The sequence below is a fragment of the Lissotriton helveticus genome, chromosome 2_1 (assembly GCF_964261635.1).
Source record: "Lissotriton helveticus chromosome 2_1, aLisHel1.1, whole genome shotgun sequence".
NCBI classification, from domain to species: Eukaryota; Metazoa; Chordata; class Amphibia; order Caudata; family Salamandridae; genus Lissotriton; species Lissotriton helveticus.
Genome location: NC_136059.1, coordinates 1,963,031,678 through 1,963,044,490, shown reverse-complemented (window position 1 = coordinate 1,963,044,490; position 12,813 = coordinate 1,963,031,678). Strand labels below are relative to the sequence as shown.

General features: G+C 48.4%; 1 protein-coding gene across 4 annotated transcripts in view; it reads left to right on the top strand.

Moving 5' to 3' along the window:
- The window catches only part of NR3C2 (nuclear receptor subfamily 3 group C member 2), an 818,592-nt gene that overhangs the window by 553,054 nt on the left and 252,725 nt on the right, over positions 1–12,813 (top strand). The gene's annotated exons all lie outside the window — the stretch shown is intronic.

Genomic DNA, 12,813 nt, shown 5'->3' with positions numbered 1-12,813 from the left:
GTGCCGGAACCCTCATACCTGCTAATCTAGGGGCATCATTGTCTCAGCTATTAAGAAAGGTAACTAAGGGCCAGATGTAGGTAATCTCAATTTACCTATTCTTAAATACCGAATTTTACCGATTCGGTATTCAAGAATAGGTAAATGGGATGTAGATAATTTTTGGGTAAAAATTACAGAATCGGTAAGATTCGGTAATTAAGAATCGGTATTTACCGATTCGGTATTTACAGAATCAGTAAATACCGGTTCAGTAATTCCCATTCATTCCTATAGAAATGAAGGGGAATTACCGATTTGGTACATACCGACTTGGTAAATACCGAATCGGTAAATACCGAATCGGTAATAGGGGGAACCCTTTGAAGGGTGGCAGGGTGTCACATTGACACCCTGTTGCACCCCTGAATAGTGCATGGGTGCACATGTGGCAGACATACATGCCCTAAGGGCATGTATGTCTGCCACATGGCACTGAATAAAAAGCAAAAAATTGCTTTTTAAAAGGAATTCGTTATTTACCACCAACTAATAGTTGGTGGTAAATAACGAATCCTTAAATGTAAGAAGCACTCACTTGAGTGCTCCCTACATTACAGATTCGGTAATTTACCAAATCGGTATTTTAAGAATTCGGTAATTTACCGATTTCTTAAATTACCGATTCGGTAAATTACCGAATCCTGAAATGTGGCCTCCTACATCTGAAAAGCCTAATACTGGTCGGTAACGGACGAAATTCGGTAATTTCAGCCATTACCGACCGGTATTAGGCTTCCTACATCTGGACCTAAATCCTTTAAAATTAAGTTAAATAGGTTGGGGTCCAGCACACAGCCCTGTCTTACACCCCCCTTTACAAGAAATGGTTCTGTTACTTCAGCCAGCTTTCCCCACTGAACTTGTGCGTAATTATTTTGGGCTACTCTCCCAATGATACCACACAGATAAGCTGGGAGCATTTTCCACAGTAGGGTTCTTGGGACCAGGTCAAACGCTGCTCCGAGGTCTACAAAGACAGCGTATAGCCTTCCCTTCTCAATGCTGATGGTCCAGTAAATCATCTGCAACCTGAATACCTGGTCTACAGTAGAGTTGCAAGAGCAGAAACCTGCTTGAAGGGGACAAAGTATGTAGTTTTCAGCAAGCCATTGATGAAGCCTGGTAAATATGATTCTGCTGAAATGTTTTTGTGTGGTGTCTATCAAGCTGATGGGCCTATAATTGACAGGGTCCATGGGACAGCCCTTCTTATATATTGAAAAAGATCTCATCCCCAGCCCATGATTTAGAAATACTTAGCCCAATTAAGATGGCATTAGACACTGCTGTGAAGTACAGGGTCCAAATATTGATTTTAGTTCGGAACAGGCCCCCAGGAATCTTATCGATACCGGGGGCTTTAAATGGTACAATCTTCCTAAAGGCCTCTTCCACTTCCATACAGGTTATCGGGGGGAACCCCCTAAATTCCCCTCCACTTCATGGTAAGATGCGATTGCTGGTAATTCAGGTGGTATTCCCTCACCAGGCATTACTTGATATAAATTAGAAAAGTGTGCTATCCAGGTCTCAGTGGCAACATTATTATCTATCTTGAAATTTCCCTCCCTATTACCTATAGGTGTTAAATTCCAGAAGAGCGTTTGGTTATTTTCCCTCGCAGCTTCTTCTAGGAGCCCCCAATTATGGTTATTCCAATTCCTTTTTGCGTTTGAGAGTACAGTTTTGTATGCGGTTCTTTTGGCTTGGATCTCTCCCCTCCTATTGCTCTTAACGGAATTAATCAAAGCACATTTGGCCAGACTAGTTTCGATTAAACCATCCTGGTACTCTACTCCTTGGTCCTTGGCTGCTCGCTTCTCTAACAAATTCCTTTTTTAAGCTATCAAAAATGAGTAATGTATTTCTCCAACCTTTAAGAAAAAAGTCTCCTGGTTAGAAGTCAGTTTAAAATGGCAAAGCTCCCCAGAGAGTGTTCCACCTTAGTATATATCGATCTCAGTGCCTTCTCTGATTGAGCCATTACACACCAGTGAATTCTACTTATTATGGGTTAGCTGGCACCTGCCATCCAATAATTGGGGGAGTGCTATCTGTGTGGGATCTTTGTCATGCCTAAACACCACAACCATATCCAATAAAAATGGGCATAGTTTAACGTCCACTGAAATATATATAGTCAATTAAACTAGTACTACCATATCCTGTTAAAGGTGTGCTTTCCATCTCTGTCAGCTTGTGTCCGCCTGTTACATGTGCGGATACTGTGATTCATTGATGAAGCATTTAGTTGTAACACCAGTGGGCACCATTTCTTAATTGGAGGAACATTGAGCGCTGGATTTTGCAAAGTCCTGTACTCTTCCAACCAAGGGGTATGACTAACTAGATCAAGAGGTTCAAACTGGCAATTAAAGTCACCTCCCACTATTTTCAATTATCAAGATGAAGCCCGCCATATGTGAGGCTAACAAATCAATGGTTGTGGATTCATAATGATTTGTCGATGGTCTTAAATAAATGATATATATACTGGCTGTAAATCCATTGGGGAGTCTGATTGCTACATATAAAATCCCACGTGTTCAGATCCATGCCATCAATCCCCCAGAGGGTCTTCCCCTACTGACACATTGCCTCGACACTATATGAGAGAAAGTCTGCATGACCAATTTTCTCACTTTGCCACGTTTAAAAAAAAAAAGACAGATGTCGACTGTGTTGATGTACGTTCCCCAATCTGAATTGCTCAACTTATTACCCAGCCCTGCAAGGTTCCCTGAAACTACTCCTAATTTTTTGTATTCCCTTGGTCAGGTGCAACCCTTTTGGACTTCTCTCTGGAGTTGAGGCATGGGCCACAACTCCCACTGAATCTAATCCCGTAGCTAGTATTATGGGATCACCCACGTTGTGGCCTTCAGAGTTGACACTGGAAGGTGCCATTACCTCAGGGAATAAATCAGGACTCACCTTTTCCCCTGCGACTGTGTCTCTGTGCGGGATATCAATTGTCCTATTGTGTCAATATGCTGCAGGAGCAGAAAGGAGCCAGTAGTTATGGTCCCAACTGTATTTTGACCGTTGTGACGATCAGTAGCTTCCCTCAAGTTTTCCACCCTACTAGGTTCCGATTTGGGCCGATCAGAGTAGAGACTAATCTTTGGCTCATTATGTCAAGATCCAGAGGACCAAACCTGCTAAATCCTGGAACATTGTACATACCACCTAGATTTGTCTGTTTGGCACTTAAGGACAAGGGATGCAGGTTGATAGGGTCCTTTAAAGTTTGGCAGATCCTCAGTCGAGTTTTAGGGGGAGGCTTATAAAAAATACCCCAGTGTTAAAAGTGTCAGCCCTGAACTCCTTATACGTTTGGAACCACCATTAAACAGCAATTTATAAACAACTGCAGGGTCTCTCAAGTTTGTGATCATGCTATCTCTTGGGCAGACCATCATCCTCCTCCTTATCCAGCCCATACGGCCTGTAAACAGGATATTATTTGCCATTATGGTCAGAACGTTCCTGTTCTTTCCAAGCCAGTTAAGGTACTTGTTGCCCAGTTCCATGTGTGACTCCAACTGTCCAGCTCTTAACCTGGGACCCCAGTCAGCATAGCCACATGGGGGCAAGCCTTCAGGGGTAGGGTAAATGCCGGGAGATTCCTGGATTCTTGGGGGTATAATCCAATGTCCTTGTTTCTCACAGGAGGACCCTGAGAATCTATAACATCCTGGCTGCCAGCATACCTCTGACCTGCAATCCCAACCTTATTGGGCCCCTGAGATGTGCCCGGATCCCTACTAGAGGTCCAAGGACTGAAGGTCTCAGGCATGCCTAGGCCTGTAGAGGGCTCTGGGTGGACATGCTTGACATTTAAATGTAGACATTGGTGGGGTGGACCAACTTTGAAAATAAGATGCACACCAGATTCTAGCTCATTAAGTCTCTCCAATATTGAGGTAAGTTCTGATCGTAATAATCCTTAAAGTTGGTTTGTCAGAGCGCCCATGAGATAATCCAACCAAATGGATTTAAAAGCATCCAATCTTCCCTCTGAGATTATGGAGACAGTTTTGCAAACTTTTGAAGTGGCAGAAGGGACTGTTTCACCCTGACGGGAGTTGGACTTAATCTTCACAGCTCGCTTTACTTTCTTCCCTGCTTGGTGTAATTCCTCAGGGTTTTTCCAGCATGGTAGGGCAGCTACAGATGTAACCTCTGGAGGTGTAGCTTTAAAATTATGTTCAATATCAGGTAGTGCTAAAGATGGAGTTTCAGCAGTGACCACAAATGTGTTTAGGGGGAGAGGTGCAATACTCAGGGAAAATACTCAGGGAAAAATCACTTGCGTTTCCCCATGCTACGCACTGTTTGTTTTGACCAGTTAGAAATTAGTTATAAATCAAATTGAGACTCACCCCTGTGAACTGATGGACATTAAAAGAAGAAGCTAAGCGGTGTGGCCCAGTCCAGCTTCCTCCTGGTGTAGATGGGCCTGGGCGCATCCCACGCTGCAAGACTGGAAAGCACTCTTGTAGCACGTCGCCTCCTCTCACAGGAGCAGAGAAGTCAGGGGGCTGAACACCCACCCCGGAATGGTGCCATGTAACTCACTGCGGGCAGGGAAACCACAACTAACACAACTTAGTAGCAGCTCCACTTTTGGGCCGTAGCATTGGCTGAAGGGAAATCGAGACCACCCATTGGTAGACAGAGCAGTCAGCTCGAAGTGAAAGAGTAATTGGCTCGATCTGTAGTTCAGAAAATGAGCATAGTGTCTCAGGTTCCAGTCGGTACACCCTGTCAGTGGGGAAGAGAGCCATCGTCCGCTCTCTATCTGGCCCGCAGCCATTATAGACCTCCAGCGTCCACATGCCACGAAAGCAGCTCCGCCCCCTCCGCACAGCTCTGAGGAACCATCAGCGGGGAAATCGGTGATCTGCGTAGACCGCCACCGTCTCAGATCCAAAACCGCCACACATCCAGCTGGCCACGGCGAAGTCAGCACACCTCAGGGGAGAAGAAGAATCCCCTGCATTGCCGGCTCCAGTAAGCGAAGGCAGGGATTGTTCCCCAATCTCCAGCACTCTGGGAAGCCGCCCTCGCTGTCAACACATAGGTGGTGGGCAAACGATTTACAGAGTTCTGACGTTGGAGTCACAGGGGCAGCCTTGGGGTGGTTCAGAGACTTCCTGTCTAACAGGTCTTTCAAAGTCTCCACCCCCCCTTACATCTCGAATGAGCATAGCATTGGACAGGGAGTGCCGCAGGGCTCATCCCTTAGCCCTACCCTGTTCAATGTCTATGTCCGTCCGTTAGCGGAGGTGGCCAGAAGGAATGGAATGGCTCTGGTATCATATGCAGATGATACCCAGTTGGTGGTGGCTTTGAATAACAACAGTGGTCTGGAAGCCCATCACTTCAAACAGACACTCATTGACATCACCAACTGGATGACGGCGAATTTTCTCCAATTAAACGCCGGTAAAACCGAGATTCTCCTCTTGGGAAAAAACACCGCATCCTGGGGAGATAATTGGTGGCCTGACATTCTGGGCCCACCCCCCAAGCCAAAAGACTGTGTTAAAAATCTAGGTGTCTGGGTCGACTCGGCTCTAAAATATACCATCCACACCAAGAAAGTGGCTGCCACGTGCTTCGGCATTTTACGCAACATCAGGCCTATCCTGAAGTTCTTCGACTGCCGCACCCGCCAGCTCATCGTCCAGGCGACGATCCTTTCTAGACTGGACTATGCCAGTTCTCTCCTTTTGGGAGCGAACGTGGCCGAAACCACCAGACTGCAGAGAGTCCAGAATGCGGCTGCCAGGGCTTTGGTCGGCCTCCCTCGCCATTCTTCAGTCTCAGGAACCTTGAGAAAACTGCATTGGCTCCCGGTGGGAAAAAGGATCCAATTCAAGGCTTTATGTTTAGCCTTCAAGATCCTCAAAACCGCCTCTCCCCCACTGCTGAGTCCCCTCTTGTCTGAGTACACACCTAGCAGATCTCTCCGCTCAGAGGGACAACATCTAGTGATCATTCCCCGCACTAGACTTGCCAGAGTTGGTGGCCGATCTTTCAGCCTCCTTGCTGCCAAGCTATGGAACAGCTTGCCTGTAACCATACGGGGGATGTATGATCTTTTAGCCTTTAGAAAGGCCATCAAAACCCATCTTTTCCAATAATCTGTTTTCTTTGTGCACCTTCATTCTGCATTCTGGTCAGTTCGTAGCGCCGGGACGCCCCTTGGCTGGGGCAGCCGTGCGCTATACAAATTCCCATAACATTAACATTAACTGGGATCTTAACTGTGTTATCCATCTTAATGTTTTTTATCACTCAGACATCTTTATTGAAAGGTGTCTACTCCTGCTTGTACACTGTGGCAAGGTGAGCCACCTCTGACCCTGCTCGCAGGCAGGTCGCTCCCCACTCCACCACACGGCCGCCAGCTGGCTCGTACCTGCTCCCTGCTGCCCGCCTGTTTTCCTGCTGTTTCCCGCTCCTTCCCGCCGCTGCGTCCCTCTGGCCCCGCCCCCGTGCTCCCCATTGGCCACCCCGCTCCTGCCTCCCAGCTGCTCCTCCCTCCATATCCCCCACTTATGGAGGCCACGCAGCGGCCGCTCCGCTGGTGCACCGAAGGCGTGCCAAAGGCAAGCCCGTCTGCGCCTGTCCGCGCCTGGACCGCGCCCGGACCGCGTCCAGCGCCAGAAATACTGGACCCCGCGAACGCCACAACACCAGACTAGCTACGACGCCAGCACCCTCTACGCACTCAACGCCAGCCGAAATCACACCTGCTTAAAGCCGCCCGAAGCGGACTCACGGACCTTTCTCCTGCCACACCTGCAGCTTCACCTGCGACAGAGCCACCTAAACTCCAAGGACTGGACCCAACCACCTCCGCTGTATACTCCTCAACACCCGCTCCGCACGCCAACACGCCGTCGAGCTCTGGGATCTGCTCGACATCTCCGCCCCAGATGTGGCCTTCCTGACCGACATCGCCATAGCCATCCCGGACGGCTACAAGATCACCCGCAAGGATCGCGCCAACGGAATCAGAGGAGGAATTGCCAACATCCTCAAGTCCACCCTCAAGGTCGCCACCCACGCAGACGACACCCTCAACACCGCCGAACACCTGCACTTCCGGATCCACACCGACCCCAACACCACCCTCAGAGGAACACTCATCTACAGACCCCCCGGACCCTGAGCTCAATTCAGCGACTCCATCGCCGACCTCGCCAGCACCCACTTACTCGCCTCCACGGACTACATCCTCCTCTGGGACCTGAATTTCCACCTTGAGAACAGCAAAAACTCCAACTCCGCCACGCTGATCGACAACCTCGCCAACCTCGGCCTCAGACAACTCGTCACAACACCCACCCACGCTACTGGCCACACGCTGGACCCCGTCTTCTCCACAGGCAAACACGTCACCTTCGACCACACCACCGAACTCCACTGGACTGACCACCGCTGCATCCATTTCACCTTAAATAAACCAGCCACACACCACTGCACCCAACAGCTACCTTGCCGCTCCTGGAGCAAAGTCACCGAAGACCAGCTGATCACCACCCTCGCCCAAAACCCACCCACCGACCCCACCAACCCAGACACCACAGCCCGCAACCTCAGACAGTGGATCGACAACTGCGCCAACACCCTCGCCCCACTCAAGAAACCCTCCAACAACCACGACAGCAAGAGAGCCACCTGTTTCACCCACGAGCTGCAGACCTCCAAACGCGCATGCCGGAAACTGGAGAAGATATGGCTCCACGAACGCACTCCGGACAACCACGCAGCCCACAAGGACGCCACCCGCAGACATCACCACCTCATCAGATTAGCCAAGAGGTCCTCCTTCAAAGACCGCCTGGATAACAACGCACACAACAGCAAAGAGCTTTTCTGCATCGTAAATGAACTCTCCAACCCCAGCGCCAATGCCAACGACATACCACCCTCACAAGAACTGTGCAACTCACTGGCCATCTTCTTCCACCGCAAGATCGCTGACATCCATGACAGCTCCAACACCATGACCGCCCCGACTACGCCAGACCCCACCTCCCCTGTGAACACCACCAGCGCCAACCGCCTGACCTCCTTGTCCTACGTCAATGACGACGAGACACGCAAGGTCATGAACTCCATCCACTCAGGATCTCCGTCAGACCCGTGCCCACACCACGTATTCAACAAAGCAGATGCTGCCATCACACCCCAACTACAGAAGTTCATCAACATCTCCTTCGAAACAGAGGCATTCCCGGAAATCTGGAAACACGCTGAAATTAACGCCCTCCTCAAGAAGCCAAAGGCGGACTCCAAGGACCTCAAGAACTTCCCTGCTCCCGTTCCCGGCGAAGGTCATCGAGAAAATAGTCAACATACAACTGGCCCCCCACCTGGAAGACAACACCGAGACAGCCCTCATCGCCGCCACATATGACATCAGGCGCCAACTAGACAACGGCGAAACATCAGCCCTCATCCTCCTGGACCTGTCAGCCACCATCGACACGGTCTGCCATCGCACTCTAAAGACACGCCTCCTAGAAGCCGGAATCCAAGAGAAGGCCCTTGACTGGACTACGCCCTTCCTCTCCGGCAGAACCCAGAGCATCCGCCTCCCGCCCTTCCGATCCGAGGCCACCGACATCATCTGCGGCGTCCCCCAGGGCTCATCCCTTAGCCCAACGCTGTTCAACGTCTACATGGCCCCCCTCACACAAGTGGCCCGCCAACACGACCTCAATATCATCTCCTACGCTGACGACACCCAGCTCATCCTCTCCCTCACCAAGGACCCGCACACTGCCAAAACCAACCTCCACGAGGGAATGAAGGCCGTCGCCGACTGGATGAGGAACAGCCGTCTGAAGCTGAACTCGGACAAGACGGAGGTACTCATCCTCGGACCCACCCCCTCAGCCTGGGACGACTCCTGGTGGCTGACCACACTGGCAACAGCACCGACACCCACCGACCATGCACGCAACCTAGGATTCATCCTCGACTCCTCCCTCTTCATGTCTAAACAGGTCAACGCCGTCTCCTCCTCCTGCTACAACACCCTCCGCATGCTCCGCAGGATCGACAAGTGGATCCCGACCGAAACAAGAAGAACGGTGACACAGGCCGTTGTCAGCAGCAGACTGAACTACGGCAACGCACTCTAAGCAGGAATCCCAGACAAACATATACAACGACTACAATGAATCCAAAACGCCTCCACTCGACTGATCGTCAACGTCCCCCACCGCAGCCACATCACCCCCCACCTGAGAGACCTACACTGGCTCCCCGTTGACAAGAAGATCACCTTCAAGCTCCTCACCCACGCACACAAAGCACTCCACAACGCCGGACCAGCCTACCTGAACAGCAGACTCATCTTCTACACTCCCACCCGCCAGCTCCGCTCCGCCAGCCTCGCCCTCGCCATTGTTCCCTGCATCCAACGAACAACCTCCGGCGGCAGATCCTTCTCCTACCTCGCTGCCAGGACCTAGAACACCCTCCCTACCCACCTATGGCAGACCCAAGTCCTACTCAGAAGACTCCTCAAGACCTGGCTCTTCGAGCAGTAGCGGCACCCCCTCCCCTCAGCGCTTTGAGACCCTCACGAGTAAGTAGCGCGCTTTACAAGTACTCTGATTGATTGATTGATTGATTTAGTTCTGTCATCTTGCTATTCCCATCTCAAAGATTGTGTGAGTTAAGGATTATGTTCAGATAGTTTATCTAGGAGCAGTTCTGTGTTTTTTGTACCTCTTATTTATTTATTTTATTTATAAACTCTTATATAGCGTGAACGTGACCCACGAGGGTATCAGAGCGCTTTACAATAGGAGAATAAACAGTGGATGAGGTAGTCAACACAAACAAAATGTCAATTTGTCATAATAGAGCAATAGCATCTGCAGAACAACGTACATTAGACATTGTGCTATCAGCCGCACAGATCTACATCCAATGAAAAACATTAATCAGCAAACAATTGTGGAGCAACAGGGGATGTGATAAAAAGACATACAATCAAATACGTCCCATACTTAGATTTAGGACATGAATTTGTTCATTAATAGACTTTTTACTTACTTTTTGAATACAGTAAGGGAGGTGATTCCACGCACTCAGGGTGGTAGAGAGTTCCAAATCTTTGGAGCAATCCCTGAGAAAGCTCTACAGCCTGTTCTCTTCTTCCTGAAGGATTGGGGTTTCAGAAGTAGAGTGCTCGCACTTCGTAGTTGTCTGCAGCCTCCTGATTCTTCCAACTTTAGCGCCAAGTAGCTGGGTGTATTGTTGTGAATTGCTTTGTGCGTCATGCACGCCATTTTAAGGTGTATTCTTGCTTCATAAGGCAACCAGTTCAGTGCTTTGAAGGTTGGTGAGATGTGATTGTTTCTTTTGGTTCCTGATACCAGTCTAGCCGCAGCATTCAGAGCTGCTCTCAACGGTGCAAGCCTGTATTTCGGGAGACCAGCGAGGGTGGTACTTCCATAGTCTAGTCTTGGTAGTACAAGAGCTTGATCAGCAACTTTTAAGTCAGCCTGAGGGAGGAAGGGTTTAAGTTTTCTTAATATACTCATTTTGTGATTAGCTCCCTTGGTGGCAGTAGAGATGTGCGACTGCATATTCAAGTGTTTGTCAATGGTGACACCTAGGGATTTAGCCGAGTCTATGATGAGGGGGACACAGTCAAATGAGGTTAGGTCTTTTAACCAGAGGTCTATCTTTGGGGTGTAGTTTGGTGGTGAGATGAGAATGAATTCCGTTTTTTTGGTGTTTAGCATGAGATGGTTGTTGGTGAGCCAGCTTTGCGTGTTCAGAAGCGTAGTATTAAGAGCAACAAAGTCATCTGGCGAGGTGATTTTAAGGTATAGCTGGGTGTCATCCGCATATAAGTGATATAGAATGTTCGCAGAATTCAGAGCATTCGCCAGGGCCTCCATTAACAAATTGAAGAGAATGGGTGAAAGGGCAGATCCCTGAGGTACACCGAGTGACCATGGATGGTTACGAGAGTGAGTTCTTTATCTTGAATCTTTGAGATCTGTTATTCAGGAAGGAGGAGAACCACTGTAGCACAATGCCCGAGAGGCCCATCCTTCTTTCCAATAGGGCTAGGAGCTTATCGTGCTTGACAGTATCGAAGGCGGAAGACAGATCAAGAAGTATCAAAAGGCATGATTCATTTCGATCAAGCATGATTAGTATATCATCCATAATGTGCGTGAGTGCAGATTCAGTGCTGTGCCCACTTCGGAAGCCCGATTGGTGACTGTCTAAGAGGTTGAACATCTCAATGTGATTACATAATTGAATTTGAACACATTTCTCCAATAGTTTAGCCAAGGTGGGGATATTGGTTATAGGACGGTAGTTGTTAGGATCAGCTGGAGAGGCGTCAGCCTTCTTTAGTATAGGAGTGACCTGTCCTATTTTAAGACAGTCTGGAATGACACCTTGAGTCAGGGAGACATTTACAATTTTAGACCACAATGGTAGTATAGAGGTTTTTAAAATCTTGAAAAGGGCAGGTGGCAAGGGACCCAAGAAATGATTGGAAGGGTTGATTGCTTGTAGAGTGTTGTAGATAGTTTGTTGAGAGATTGTCGAGAAGGTGTGCCAGGAGGCATTGTTTTTTGGAACTTCCCTTGGGTTAATATAATTAAAATGGTCTTCAGATAGACCGTCCAATTTGGGATCTAGTGCCATAGTTTGGCGGGTGGCCAACTTTGATTGGATGTCTAGCTCAATAGTTCTAGTCTTTTCATGGAAGAAATTGGCAAGCACGTCACATGTAGGAGTGGCCAGGTCATTTAACTCACTGTAGTTAGTTGGATTGCAAGATTGTTCCTTGATGATTTCAAAGAGTTTTTTTGGTCGGTTGCTCGCTAGGTTCAGCTGAGTTCGCAAAAAGTCTGCCTTTGCCTTAAGAATCTTCCTATTGTATGAATTCCTTAATTTTCTAAGATGATCCAGGTTGAGAGTGTTAGGAGCTGATTTCCAAAGACGTTCAGCAGCTCTTAGCTGTCGACGCTCCAAGTTCAGGTCTTCATTGAACTAAGGCTTGGACCTCTTAGTGGAAAGATTTTTTTCCTGTAATGGAGCTGTGGAGTCCAGAGTTTCAAGCATCTTGTCGTTGTAGATGGTTGTAAGCTCATGTACATCAGTTATGTCGGTCATGAGGGTCAGAGCAGAGTTGCACTGGTTTACTAGGGAGATGGGATTGATATTTTGTAGATTCCGTTTCCATTGCTTTAACTTTGACGGTTGTCCCCTTTTATGCATTACTTCAGTATTGATGGAGAAGAGGATGCAGTAATGATCAGACCAATCGCAGGGATTGATGGATTCCAGTAGGATGATGTTAGATTTTGCAATGATGAGGTCCAAAGTCTCTCCCTTGTTATGCGTTGGACTGCCACAGAATTGGGATAATTCCTGCTATGATAGAAATTCTTTAAAACAGCCTACAATATGATCACTAGCATTATTCCAATGGAGTTTGAAATCGCCTAAGAAAATATGAGGAACTAGGGAGTTGGAGTTGGATGCCATGATCTCCATAATCTCATCAATACAAGTCAAACTATCACCTGGGGGGTGGTAAAATATGTGTAACTTACAAGTGATGCGCTTAGAGTCTGAGATATTGATGCAAAGATAATCGCACGAAGACAGTTCAATGGAGTCTGCTTGTTTGACTGATAGTGAGTTGTGATAAATGCAGGCTACCCCTCCACCAATTTTCCCAATCCTATCAAGTCGAATTAG